The sequence below is a fragment of the Talpa europaea genome, assembly GCF_964194135.1.
Source record: "Talpa europaea genome assembly, chromosome: 1".
Lineage (NCBI taxonomy): Eukaryota > Metazoa > Chordata > Mammalia > Eulipotyphla > Talpidae > Talpa > Talpa europaea.
Window position 1 is genome coordinate 83,299,131 of NC_140073.1, and position 14,645 is coordinate 83,313,775.

Below are 14,645 nucleotides of genomic sequence, written 5' to 3' on the forward strand. Positions count from 1 at the left end.
ACCTGATAGATGCAAACATAGAGAAAATTAAGTTGATGAGCAAGAGTCTCAAAATCCTCAAAATCAAGTGTTTGTGTGTCGGGGGGTGTATAGTGTTATGTGCATAGTATGTGTGTGTCTATGCAGAATTGCAGTTCCTGGCCACCTTAGGTTTAGATGGAGATAGATTTTATTTCACTATGGTTGCTGTATTTTATCTTTGCATTTAAATATAGGAATATATAAATACTTACATTCTTTGAGAGACTTATATAATTTTCTTATGTAGAACACAAACTATCTTCTATTTAGAGTGGACAAGTTACAATATCTACAAAGCTAGTTTTCTGAATGACGGCGATAAAATAAAATGTTGACTTATATTTTATTGTTATTCTTCAAAAGTATTTCTTTTCTTCATATCTCCTCTTTAATGTGCAATGAATTGTTTATTAGTAATATTAAGGGAGAGGAATTTGGGGAGTGCTAAGCAGCATCCTTCTTACTGGTATCAGAAAATATCATTAGAGAAGAGGTTAATTGTGTTTGTCAAAATGCCATCTTTCTAGTTGACTTCTAGAAAATTCTTAGTGAGGATGACATTCATATGCAACTGTCCTATTTGGCTACTTCAAGGATTTTTCAAAAGTTACAATTATAAAACAGTGATTTAACACCTTGATTATATTTGCATTTTACTAGGTAACTAATCACTACTTGCTTTGACTAACAGTGTGAGGCCCAATTTCCAATATATTTAGCATACCAACACTTATGTATTCCTTTTTCTCTTACAGATCTATTAAGATGTAATTGGCATATAACACTGTATCCCTTTATGGACTACAATATCATGGTTTGATATATGTATATATTATGGAATGATCCCATTTACCACAATAAGTTTAGTTAACATCCATTGCCCCTGATAGTTACTAATCTTTTCTATTGTGATGAGAACTTTTAAGATCTTTCTTTGCAACTTTTAAGTATACAATACAGTGTTATTAACTATAGTCACTATGCTGTACATTACATCACCAGAACTCTTTTATCTTAAACTGTTTGTTCCTTTTGACCACCTTTGCCCATTTTTTTACCCCTTCCCCCATTACTTACCCCTCACCCATAAGACTATTTCCATACTAAAGAGATGTGTTCATGGACCATCTTTATTCACTTTCTTTTTTTTTTTTTTTTTTTTTTTTTAAATAGAGGCATGCTTTATTTATTTGTTTGCTGGTTTGTTTGTTTTGTTTATACATGCACTGGGTACAGTCAGAAGCGCGGGAGGGAGGGTGAGAGAATTCACCAGAGCCAGAGCGGGGAGCAGAGCAGGCAGAAGGACCGAAGTACACTGCTGAGGGGAGCAGCGGGCGGCAGGAGAGGTCTGCGTGCCATGTGGGACCCTCCTCTGGTGGCCGGGGAGCAGCCGGGGATTGAACCGGCGCCGCAGAGGCCGCGCGCAGTTTCGCAACCCAGCGCTCAACCGCTGCGCCACCGGGGAGGCCCCTTATTCACTTTCAAACATTACTTATGCATGTAAACTCAATCACTGCAGTGGGAAATGAGGTTCATAGGTGAAAATGATATGCTTAAGAAAGGTTTAATGATATATAATAATGCATTTGGAAATTTAATCCTAAACTGTTAATGCTCACAATTAACAAAGGAAATGGAGTACTTCCCCAGTGAATGCTTAATATAAGACAATATGCTCAGTTTTTAAAGAGAATATTCATTGCTTATCTTGTACTTACTATTGGAAGAATGTGTTTCAAAACTGCCTGAAAATATATCTCTGCAGAGGATCTGAAAATCAAATGTGCAGAATTACCCTAAAATATTCAGAATTGAGAAAGTATGCTAACAGGGCTATTTTAAGCTTATAACTGACTAATGGATAAAAAAGCACTCATTTCATCAATGGCCTAAATTCATATTTACCAAAAATATTCAATTTTATCTACATTGCTTGGGAAATATTTCTCCTTAAAGCCAATAGTCCTGTAGAGTGTTCAGCTTAAATTGTATGTGTAAATGGAAGCTGAACTTTCAACCTTTCCCCACTCCCTCAAGGAAAGGAAGAAATTGAAACCCATTCTGTGAATGCAGCCATTTAAAACAACACTGAGTTTAAAGCTGACACAGTTGATCCTAAGAACGAAGGGCTGGCCCAGTAGTAAGAGGTCAGGTAGTCCATTCCCCTTATTTTTGGAAAGAATGTGTTTAATCCACCTAGAAAGGTAACACTCCAGGAAATAATGTAAAGTCTTGAAAGTAAGAAAGAATCCATAAATTGCACAACCTTATTTCTCAATACCCCAGGCAAATACTAACAGATGACTTATTTTTCAGCAATTATGTCTAATTCTTATATCTTTTAATGCAAACCCCTCAAATTTCAAAGTGCTTGTAAATCATCTGGGGATCTAGTTTAAAAAATGCAATTTCTGATTCAAGGAGTCTGTGTAGGGTCTCAGGATTTTCATTTACAGCAAGTTACAGTGCTGCAGATTCTGCTGGTCCTGTGTGCACATTTAGTGTAATGATTAATTAATTATTTTCAAAATACTGAATGGCAAACAGGATTCAATTTTTGGTTTCATTGTACAATATCACAGAAACTCTAAAGACACCAATCAAAAATGTTTTAAAGCAGTGCAAATATACAACTGTACAAGGCACCAGGGAGTCCCTATTCTACAACATAAGTAAAACATGCAATTTTGAATTGGCCAATGTTCCCATAACTTATTACACAAGCCATTGCACCTTTTTCTACACTTATGGCACTTGCTTGACCATTGAGGATATTTAAGCCTTGAACCCTAGTTGATGACCAGATATTAAGTTATTGTTGATAAGATAATCTTACATTCCTTCTTTGACTTTATGGTTCTAGCATGACTTGGTACAAAGGGATTGTGAAATTTTCTTAAATTCACATAACTGGCTTGATTCAAATTTGGAAACATAAGGTCTTTGATGCTAAGTACCATGCTTTCGGCAATATCACATGGCCCTTTACTTATCAAGAGAGCTTAGACATGTATAACAAAATTGGAGATCTTACATTTGATTTTTGAAAATATTGGAAGTTTTTTTTTTTTTGTGCTATCTTGGGATCAATTTCATCAAACATTTTGATAAATGACACTATTACTTTTTTAATGTATTGCAATCCAGGTAGTACTTGGCTTGATTCGGTGTGATTAAAAATGCATATTATTCTTATGGGTTTGAGATGGTCATGTTGTGGGAATATCACTTAACAGATGAAACTAAACAAAATTTGCTCTGATGAAGTAAATCCTATGTGGTAACATGCTCTTGTATTTCATCTGGATTACTTTCTAACTTGTTTTCTATGTAGAGACTTTGTGATACTCTGCTAGAAATCATTTTGTTCATGCATGCTAGTCCAGCATCTTCCTTTAAATAGTTACTGTTTATACTAGGGAAATTCGACTTATAGTCTCTTGAATTTTCTTAGTTACTTGTCTGTGTCTTTAAGCAGTGGGGCATGGAGTGTGTATATGCCTTCCCACTGTCCATTCTTGCCAATCGTTGCATTTTTTGCTATGTCTAGGAAATGCAGATGCATTTCCAAAACATGAAACAAAATGACTTACATCCGCTGGTCAATTCTTCCAAAGTGATGCCGGTACTGAAACTCATCTGTATTTTACCTGCTTAAAATAGTGTTTTTTCTTCTTCATCATCCTGTGTTTTAAATATGAATGTAAGCAATAACAAAATCTAGTTAGCAAACAGGATTTTGATAGCACCAAAATAATTAAAGGCTTTAAAAATCAATCATTCTAGCATACATTTCCTGTTTATTTCAAAGTACCAAGCTGGTTCTCTTATTTAAAGGTATTCATCTGACAGTTGAACAGTCAATGGAAATTGGATTTTAAAAAATGTCAAATATTTATCATAAGACAGAGAAGGTTACATACTCAGCAATTTGTATTGTTTTCATAAAATAATACCCAAGGATCAAAGAGATTATTGTCTATAGCTTAAGTTATTTTTAATATGCTATATTCAGATCAGTGCCACAATGAATGTAGCTTAAAAAAATCCTGTTTAGTTTAAAGTGTGAAATTAAATGCAATTCAATAGTAGAAGAGATGTGACTTAAAAGACTAAATTGTGATTTTTTTAAAGTAACTTTCTTTTGTGATTCCTTGGTCACAATGAAGAAGGGTATCTAATGTTTGTTGACATCTGCTCTATATTGAGCACGGTGTGAGGCACCAGGGAATCCCTAGAGACCAGGACAGACTTGGCCCATGAGTTGACAGTGCAGAGGAGAAGATTTATGAGTAACCATGCACACACACTTCAGTGTGTAAAAATCAAGAAAAGGAAACACAGAAAGCACTAAGAAGTGTATATATATTACCTAATATTTAAGAACCATGGCTTGGGGCTAAACAATCATTGGTTCAAATTCTGCGATCATCATTTTGCTAGTTCTTTTATCACAGTCCATCTCCTTTAATCTTTCTATTATTTAGTTCTTCAAAGTTGAGATATTAATAATGGGCTTGTTGGCAGTCCTCCCAAAAAATGTGCTGTTGTCCTAATCCCCAAAACCTGTGAATATTATCATTCAAGACAATAAAGTGAACATCACCTTATAGAGCAAAATGATGTGACTGAATTAAATGTTTTGAGAGGAGGACTATATACCTGATCTCTACTTGTAATCCTCTGGGAAACGTAGAGGGGAGGTTGGGTGAAACCACAGAGGAGAAGTGCCGCTCCTGCCTGCAGGCCGACGGGGTTCAGGAACACGGCGGAGGGGCTGGGGATGAAAAGACGCGTGCACTCCCTTGGCTGGAAGCAGGAACTCTCTTTATTTTTAGGGGAGGGGCTCTATCTCGGAAAGCCTGCGCATGCACTTTACGTGGATTTGCAACATCCGGTTACTGTTGCATCAGCCTCCGCTTTGGGCAGAAGTGACTCATCTTTGGGGGGAAGCGACCACCACCCCAGGTCCCCCTGCTGGTGTAAAATTTATATATAAATTTTATATATATATAAATTTAAATATAAATTAAATAAATTGGTTTATATTTATATATAAATATATTTATATATAAATTTTATATATATATAAATTTAAAAGTATATAAATATAATAAGTAAATAAATAAGTATATAAATATAATAAGTATATAAATATATAAGTAAAATATAAATTTAAAATATAAAAGATGCTACTGAGCATTAACTGATGATATATGTATATTTCAGGCTAATTTTGGTATTTTCTGAACTTAATGAAGGAGTAGACTTGATCTAGGAAATAAGGATGGAGGGAGAAGAATGTAGGCAAAAGCATGGAGGGGACAATGATTGCCAAGCCCTGAAAGTGGGAAGAGATAGTGGCATTTTTGAGGCCATAAGAGAGGTTCGATAGAGCCGATACTGACAGTTCTATAACAAGTTTACTCTTTTTCTTCCTAGCCAGTATTCCAGAAGTTATATTCCTTAAAAAATAAACAGTATCAATAAACTATACAACAGAAGCAATCATAGGCAGTTTCCCACACCAACAAGAAGTATAAAAATATACTGCTTTTTGATTGTTTTAGAGCTCAGTGCCCAGCTCTTTCAGATAAGAGCAATGTAGGAGGTGACAGTGAAGTCAGTTGGTATTGTGGTTTCTCTGAAATTGAGCAAATTGAAGTAAACCCAACTGAGCTACTGTAACACAACTTCCAGAAAATAATTAACTAGGTAACTACAACCCAGCAAAGGGCCCTTCTAAGTGAATTAAGGAAGAAAGTGTCATAGGCACTTATGACAGGCACCAACTCCAGGTGGAACACAGAACCTTCTATAACAACTGTTACAATACAAACCCCAGAAATTCCAATCGTTGCTCCAGAAACAAAGTATCCTCAAAAAAGGGGAGATACCCCAACAGCACTTATGTCTCAATTCCTGCATTTTATCTTCATATAAGGGTTTTTCTGGTTGAGATTCTGCTGTCACAATTAATTTTGCCTCTTAGGGTTACCATTCTGCTTATAACATTCTCTACTAATGAACAAAAATATTTACTTTTGCAAATCTAAGATAGGGTGGACATATAATCACTTTGTAAACTATTAAGATAGAAGTAAAATGAATTTAGAGAGTTAATTACAGCCTAGCTGATAAGGCAACACATGAGTTATTAGGATTTGCAAGCCTCATAATATTCTATTTTCTGATCTTCAGGAGAGGGAGCTGCAATGGACTGCTTGTATTTTGCAGGCATCTCAGAGGAATTTCATCCTGTTTAATATGTGTGAGTAAACACACATCCACTACATAAGCCTTCATTTCTTGACCAAGAAAGAGGGCAATTTCTGTTACAAGGATATACCTGCTTCCCAAGTGATCTGTGAGACTTTATTGATGAGCCTCTAGAGACAATCATTTCTTCTATCAAGGGGATGGCTTGCTTCTTAAAATTCTTAATAGTTTAGCAATAGCTTTAACCATGTCATTTTCCATAGCATTTATGAAACAAAACCAACACACACACCAGCAATGTATCTATTTTAACACAAAAATACATATCTATGATATTTTCACTATCTCCTTTCATTTTTTTCAATTCTCAGTAGTCAATGCAGTCATAAGAGAATCACTGAGTAGTGCATCAAAGATATTTTTCTAATCTTGAGGTTTAGTTGTTCTAGTTGTCAAACATTATGAAAAGAGAGAACTTTTAAGCAAATTAGCCTTTGGAAAGTCTAGTTTTGATGAAGGGAAATACATGACTCCAAAGGTCTGTAAGATAGGGCCTCAAAGGGCTGTCACTGGGTAGAATTTTGTAGCAAACACTGGGGAATTTTGAAATAACATGAACATGTAAAAACTGAGAATGATGACAGGGGTAGTGAGGATGCTGAAATTAAACTTCTATAATTTGCTAGGATTATATTGTTTTCATGTATATATTCAGAGAGTTTGTTTAAAGAAAAGTTGTATCTACTCTACTCTGGAAAATCATGGGTCACCTTGCTAGTTGCTAGCTAAAAAGTGTCTTTGGGTAACTAAAACTGCTTTAACTGTATTAAGAAGTGAACAGGAGAGAGGGTATTTGCAAATCGTCACTTAAAATATATTCAGTTTGGGTATCCCTGGTGGTGCAAGGGGTTAAGATGCAGCACTATGAAACTATCCTCAGCCACTGCTGCACAAGTTCAATCCCTGGCCAGGGAGCTACCAATATGGCACAGCGGACCTCTTCTGACTTGTCACTGCTCCCCTCAGCAGTGTGTTACAGTCAGTTCACCTGTTCTGTTCCTCACTCTGTTTCTGGTGAATCCTCTCACCCCATCCTCTGCCCTGTACTACAGTTCTTGTAGGCATAAATAAACAAATCTTTTAAAAAATTTTAAAAAGGAATATATTCAGTTTAATCCTACTATGATATTCTTATAATCATCAAAAACTGTAAGTGACTTCACCCTGAATTCATGCAGTATCATAAATAACATTAGGTTATCATCAATTATTCAACATTCCACATATGTATTAGAGGTAACAATACTAAAATTATCCTCTCCATCAACCATTGCTAATGCTTGTCCTAAATCATTGGTTCTGTGCTATCAAGTTTCCTTCAACTGTGATTTTTTTTTGGAGAAGAAAACATATGGCTATATAATATTCTGTCTACTATATAAAGGCATTCTGAACAAAGTCTCAACATGAGAAGCTAATGGGGAATTTATTGAAAAGACACCAAAGACCAACGTTTTGTTATATAGTAGTACACTCTGTGGTTGGTTTATAGACATGGTTTCTTGCTTGCTTGATTATTTGTTTAAAATAACAGTATCCAAGTATCCAAGTCTGCAGAGTTTTTTTTTGCTTTCTCATCAGAAGTCCACCATTTTCATTTATATTTCCTTAATAATAAATCTCCAAGTTATGAAAAAGTTATCTCTTAAATAGTCCTCGACATCTCCTAGAACACAAGCTCCATGCACAGCATCAGCTCCATCTCTATAGCATCTGCCATTACTTCTGCCTGTACTGGTGTGTCCACCTTTAGGCACGCTAGTTTTCTGCAAAGCTGGAGTGATCTTTTTAAATGTCAAATCTAATATTGCAGACTTCTTGTATATAACTCTTTCTTGTGTTTTACTCTGTCTTTAGGGTACAGTGGAAAATTCTTTACACAGATTATAAATGCATGAGGATATAGTGCCAGTCTCACTCCATATACCTCCCCTGTTGCTCATAGAGATAACACAGAACTATTTGCCAATTATTATGAGGTAAAAATATTATCAGAGCATTATTGAAAGTGGAATCATGGAAGACAACCTAAGAAGGGAATGAATGGGTAAGAAACAGAGGCAGTGTTTATAGATCACATGGATTTTTTAAAAGATTTATTCTTATTTATTTATGCATGCAAGAACTAGGGTGTCAGCCAGAGGTGCGGGGGTTGAGTGGATTCTCCAGAGACAGAGTGGGCAGCAGAACAGGTGGATCTATTGAAATACACTGCAGAGGGGTGCAGCAGGTGAGACAGGAGAGGTCTGCTGTGCCATATGTGGGTCAACTCCCTGGCAGTGATTGCACTCATGCTGCAGTGGCTGGAGATAGCTTGATAGCACTGAGACTTCAATCCCTGTGCCACCACAGGGAGACTTTAATCCCTGTGTCACATAAAATTTATACATTTTCTTCACTAAAATATACTAGCTTGCAGAACTTTTCCTGGCAAAGTGAGCTGGAAAGGAAGAAGGTTCTTCAGAAAAAATTAAAGGTACCTTTCCAAATTTTAAGCTAATGAATGGAAATGAATGTGATTCATTATGACTAGTTGGATGCTATTTCTTACATGGGCTAGCTTTTACCAGTAGAGGTTGTTCTGTGCTTTGCTTTCTCTATCGCACCTCCTTGGGTAGTCACCCCAGCATATCCTGCTCATTTACAATACTGTAGTTAGTAATGCTTCCGTTCACCAAGCCATTCTGGAAAAGGAATGTGTGCAGTGTGTTGGAGATTAGGAGATAAAAGGCAGTATATGACAGACATGGTGTGTTGAAAGTTATTAATTATGTTCAAGGTAAGGGGAGAACAGTGGGTAATTTTTTTTAGTATTCGGCACCATGAAGAAACAGTACACTTATTTTTAGATATACATTTCCATGTTCATCACAAACAGAAGTCATGAAGAAACACATTATATGAAGATACAATAGAATCAATGTTTTTTTTTTTTTGAGTTAGTTAAAATCTCCAAATAACACCTAAATAAACATATTCATTGAATAATAAAAAATTGAATGTTTAAGTAGATATATACATGATTGTATGATTATAATTACACACACATACATTTATATTGTTCATAAGAAATATGACAATTACATACTCTTTTCTCCCTCCTTAGATTTTACAAATCTTATATTGCATCTATTTCTGAATATTCAGCATCCCCAAGACAATCTTATATAATCCAAATGAATTGTAACTACGTGGTTCAATGTGGCTACATAGAATCCAACTCTCATCCATTCTGTGGAGATGACAGTGCAATGGGAAAATCTTGGCTCACTCACCTGTCCTCATGTGTAAGAAGACTTAAGACAACAGAGATCAAGGATGATATGATATAAACTGCTCATTTTGTCTTTGCCATAACTTTGAAGGACATTTGTCCAGCATGTAGAGAACAGGGTCATATAAAATCCTGACACAACTTTCTTCATTTCCCTTGGTGAGTCTGCCAGGTTCTCTCCCAATATCTTACTCTGGTTGGTCAGAACCATAATCACTATCTTCTCACAAGATGACATGTACCACGGCCTTATCTTCAGGTCATTATAGCAATAAAGATGAGGTTGCATTTTCCTGTGTTCCATGTTTAGTATCCTTGCTCTCCTTCTTTTGTGTCAAATGATTTTCTTTCAAGTTATATGCAAACTGTATTATGTTTCTTTAATTCTTTAATTCAAATAATGGAAAGATATGTAAGTATCACTGTATTTTAACGTTGCAAATTGTTGTGAAATTGCCTTATCTGAATTATTATTTGTCCTTATAATTATCTTTTATTTTTTTATTTTGAAGCTTGGAATATTCTTTTCAAAAGTTTACCTTGCCCCATATATCAATCTCCAATTTACACTAAATGCACATTTTAATGAGTATATTTCTTTTAAAAATATTTATTTATGCATACAAGAACTGGGATATAGGCCAGAGGTGTGGGGGGGTTAGAGGAATCACCAGAGACAGAGTGGCGAGCAGAACAGGCAGATGTCCTGAAATACACTGCTGAGGGGAGCAGCGGGTGAGTCAGGAAAGGTCTGCTGCAACATGTGGGTTGCTCCCTGGCCAGCCAGGGATTGAACTTGTGCTGCAGTGGCTGCTGATAGCTTCATAGGTTGCGTGTTAACTTCTTCTACCACCAGGGAGGTCCAATCAATATATTTCTATCTGTCTTAGTTAATGTCATATCCATTTGATTGATGGTTTCTCTATTTCCTATATAACATTATAAAAGTTACTTCACCTCTCTGGGCTTATATGAGGTTATATTATAGTATGGACTATAAACTTATTATGATTGTTGTTTTCACTCTAACTCAACATAGCTCTGAGACCTTTTATACTGATACTTTAATTACCCCTCTTTTTTTTAAGATTTATTTTTTTATTTATACAAGAACTGGAGTACAGGCCAGATGCACGGGAGGATGAGAGGATTCACCGGAGACAGAGCGGGGAACAGAACAGACAGACTGTTGTAATACACTGCTGAGGGGAGCAGCGGGCGTGACAGGAGAGGTCTGCCGTGCCATGTGGGATCCTCACTGGCCGGCCGGGATTGAACCAGCACTGCAGAGGCTGCAGACAGCTTCACAGTGCTGTACTCAACCACCTGCACCACCAGGGGAGGCCCTTAATTACCCCTCTTTCAAGGCCTTATCTCCAAATATAGTTACAATCTGAATTACTAGGGGCTACAATTCTATTATATGAGTTTCAGAGGAACACAGTACAGTCTATAACAGTCAGCATTTCTAAAATTCTTGAATTCAAAAATTCAAGATTCTCCCTTCATTACACATAAATAAAATAAAATATCAAAAGCAAAGAGAACAAGAAAGAGAATGATCACTAATATAAATGTGGTACTTATTTTTTCTAGATTGGCTTCCCTTATCTTTGCAATGAAATCAATGAGGCCATTGGCCTACATTTACCTTTATTTCACCTTAGGAAACCTGATATTGAAGCTCAGAGCTTACATGGCTAGTTTAACTTGAATGTGACTAATATACCATATCTTTTAACAGTAGTGTTTATGATCTAGCACCTGACCCGGAACCTATTTCTAAGAACATTTTTAAGCTATATGTAAACATTGCATAACAGGTGGTTTCTCTAAGGTCTATGAACAGCATCATAATAACAATGGTGATAATACAAGATATTTTTCTCTAGTGTTTTCTATGTGCTAGTCACTAATCTAAGTATTTTATACATATTCACTCTTAATTCTCTTGTGAAATGTAAAGTTCCTATTCTAGAGAAATGCAACATTAACTTTTGCATTGTTAAGAGATTGCAGGGAGAAAATTTAAATATGCTGTGGCTTGTGTCAAATGAATGGCCAGCCTTCTCTAAATTTAAGAATACCTTGAGGGAAATTTGAGGTTTTATACTTCTTTCATCAGTTTTTAGTTATTTTTCAACTGGAGACAATGGAGGTGTTACACTAATGAAAGGCTTAAGAATTTATATTTCTTCTAGACATTATATATGCCTACCAAATGTTAACAGTTTTCACATAGTATGTAGTAAAATGCTTAGATGGAGGAAAAGAGAGTGTGCTAAGTTTGGTTGAGAAACTGATAGACACCAGATGTTGAGGTATTTGACTAGTACAAGGTGGCAGAACTACAACATGGTGGGACTGACTAATTTCAAGCTATTAATGACTTGCCACATATGTACTGGGTTGCTACTGTTGCCTACAGACAGAAAGGGAAACATTTCACTAGGGTGGCAAATGGTTTAAAAAAAAAAGTTAAACTTCATCAAGCTAATTAAAGACTGTTTTGTTTTATTTGTATAAACTTTGTATTAGCCTCTATATTGTGGTATAAATTTATTCACTGTAAGCATACTTCTCTATAGTAGTTATCAAAAAGTATGTAAAACTACAGGATACAATAGAAATGACTGTGTTAATAGTTTAAATAAACTTTATAGAAATGTCATATGTTTTAATTCTTCCTCTGTGGCAGCTACAAGAAAAGGACTTAAATTTCTTAAATCTTATGCCAGTACTTTTCTTTTAAGTTAATTCAAATCCATTTGCTTTCATACCTAAGAAACCACCTTAATGTAAATACATTTAACTTTATATTCTGACTGAATGTAATCAATTGTAATTGATTTTCATTTCATTTGAAATGTACTGTAAGCAACTAGCACATTAATGGTCTAAAACATAAGTTTATGGTATCCTTTCCTCTGCTAACTGCTTATGGTCTCAAAAACTCAAGTAAAGACTGTGTTAAAGGCCACTGCAATCTTAGCCCTCATATTTTTCCTGGCTTCAGGGTTCCACTGTTTCCTTTAGCTTATAAATGCCCATTTGAGAGCATATTTTTATATTCACTAAAGGATTTTGCTGTCCTATTCCCTTGTTTCTCCCCATGTGACTGTCTTGTCTAGCGGGCATCACTGTTCTCCATATAAGGAAACTTAATTGAAGTATCAAGACCCGTTGTTATGGGAGTTGCTCTTCTGAGAATGGAGCCCATTTCTTCTTTTAATGGATCCCATTTCTTTTTCTTTTATTTTATTTTTATGTATTTATTTATTTTTAAGATTTTTTTATTTAAATATTTTATTTTATATAATTCTTACATCTTTTTTCATCTTTGCACAATGTATGCATTTTCATTTTGGTTATATTCCCCATAAAATTGCACCCCCACCCTTATTTTGACTGTAGTTCTTCCTTTCCCCGCCCCTCTCTCCCCCCTCTGTAATGTGTCTCTGGTTTGTAGTTGCTTGTTGATTTTTATTTTTACTTTGTATTGATTAGTCTTTTTAAATTGCTATGTTCTTTTTTTTTTTTTAAGATTTTATTTATTTATTTATACAAGCACTGGGTACAGTCAGAAGCTTGGGAGGGTGAGAGAATTCACCAGAGCCAGAGTGGGGAACAGAACAGGCAGACTGATGAAATACATTGCTGAGGGGAGCAGCGGGCATGGCAGGAGAGTTGTCTTCGCGCCATGAGGGACCCTCGCCGGCGGCCAGGGATCGAACTGGTGCTGCAGTGGCTGCGGGCAGCTTTGCAGCCCAGCGCTCAAACATCTCGCCACCAGGGAGGCCCTAAATTGTTATGTTCTTTTTTTTGCTGTCACATATTGATTTGTAACATTGCATTTAGTGCAGAAATTATAATGCATATTATCATATAGACCTTAAAACTCCACGTCTATCATATGAATGATAGTTCTTAATGTTCATGGGAGGAAGTCACTCAGGAAACTGGACAATAGAAAACAAACAAAAACATGACATCTGATTCACTGTCCTTTTTCTTCCTCTAAAGGAATGTGTACAGAAATAATTTGCTTCTAACGGGCATAACTAGATTAAGGGATAGGTCAGACACTTGAATAATCATGATATGCTAATGATCAACAACAATTCTGAAATAACAGTAAGTGTTCACTTATTCAACAAGTAGTTATTGGGCTCTACCATATGTAGATACTGTGCTAGGTTAAGAGGTTAAAGGATTGGGTAAGAAATAGGCCCTTGCTTTAAAGATCTTCTAATCTATTGATTAATAACCTCAATGTGGTGTGGTATAGCACATATCAAGCTTATTATGGTAGGGTGCATACTCTACCAAGGAAATCATAGCTAGATTAGATGGAGGTCATCAATTAAAAGTTTCAGAGAAGAAATATTTGTGGAGATGAGAATCTTGAATGGTGGAGATGTGTTTTCCAGGAAGATAAGGAATAGAAGATTATTTTTGACATTTGAGAAGAAGCTAGTATGTAGCTGGTAAAATACAGCAAGTGATTTATGAAAGAGAAAGGCATGGAACAGTCACATTGGGAAGGAACCCATGTAGCAAGCTATAACTTTGGCTTTTGTCTGATGCAAGATGGAGAGCCACTGAAGTATTTTAGGCAAGAAAGTCACAAAATTAGATTTACAATATGCCAAAAATATTATGATGCTGAGCCAAAATCTGAAGCAGGAAGATTAGTTAGGATACCATAGAAGATCCTTAGGGGGATGCTGGAGTCCTGAAACCAAGTGATAGTAATGCGATGTAGAGAAAGAAACAATGCAGGTTGTAGAAGCTGAGATTTGATGATGGAAGAGGGAGTAAAAGAATGGAGTTTGGCTTACGTTTTTGCATCGATTGTAAAGCCAAGAATAAATATTTGGATTAAAACGAAGATCTAGTATAGGAAGGAAAAGCAATTCGTTCAGTATTGGCTGGTTTTTAACTGGTTCTGGAAAATACAGTGGACTTGTCTAGCAAGCAGTTACAAATATTTTCTGGCATGAGATGAAATTCTTCTGGAGGCATTCAAAAGTCAATGGTTTATACATAGAGGTTAAAATCACAGAGGTGT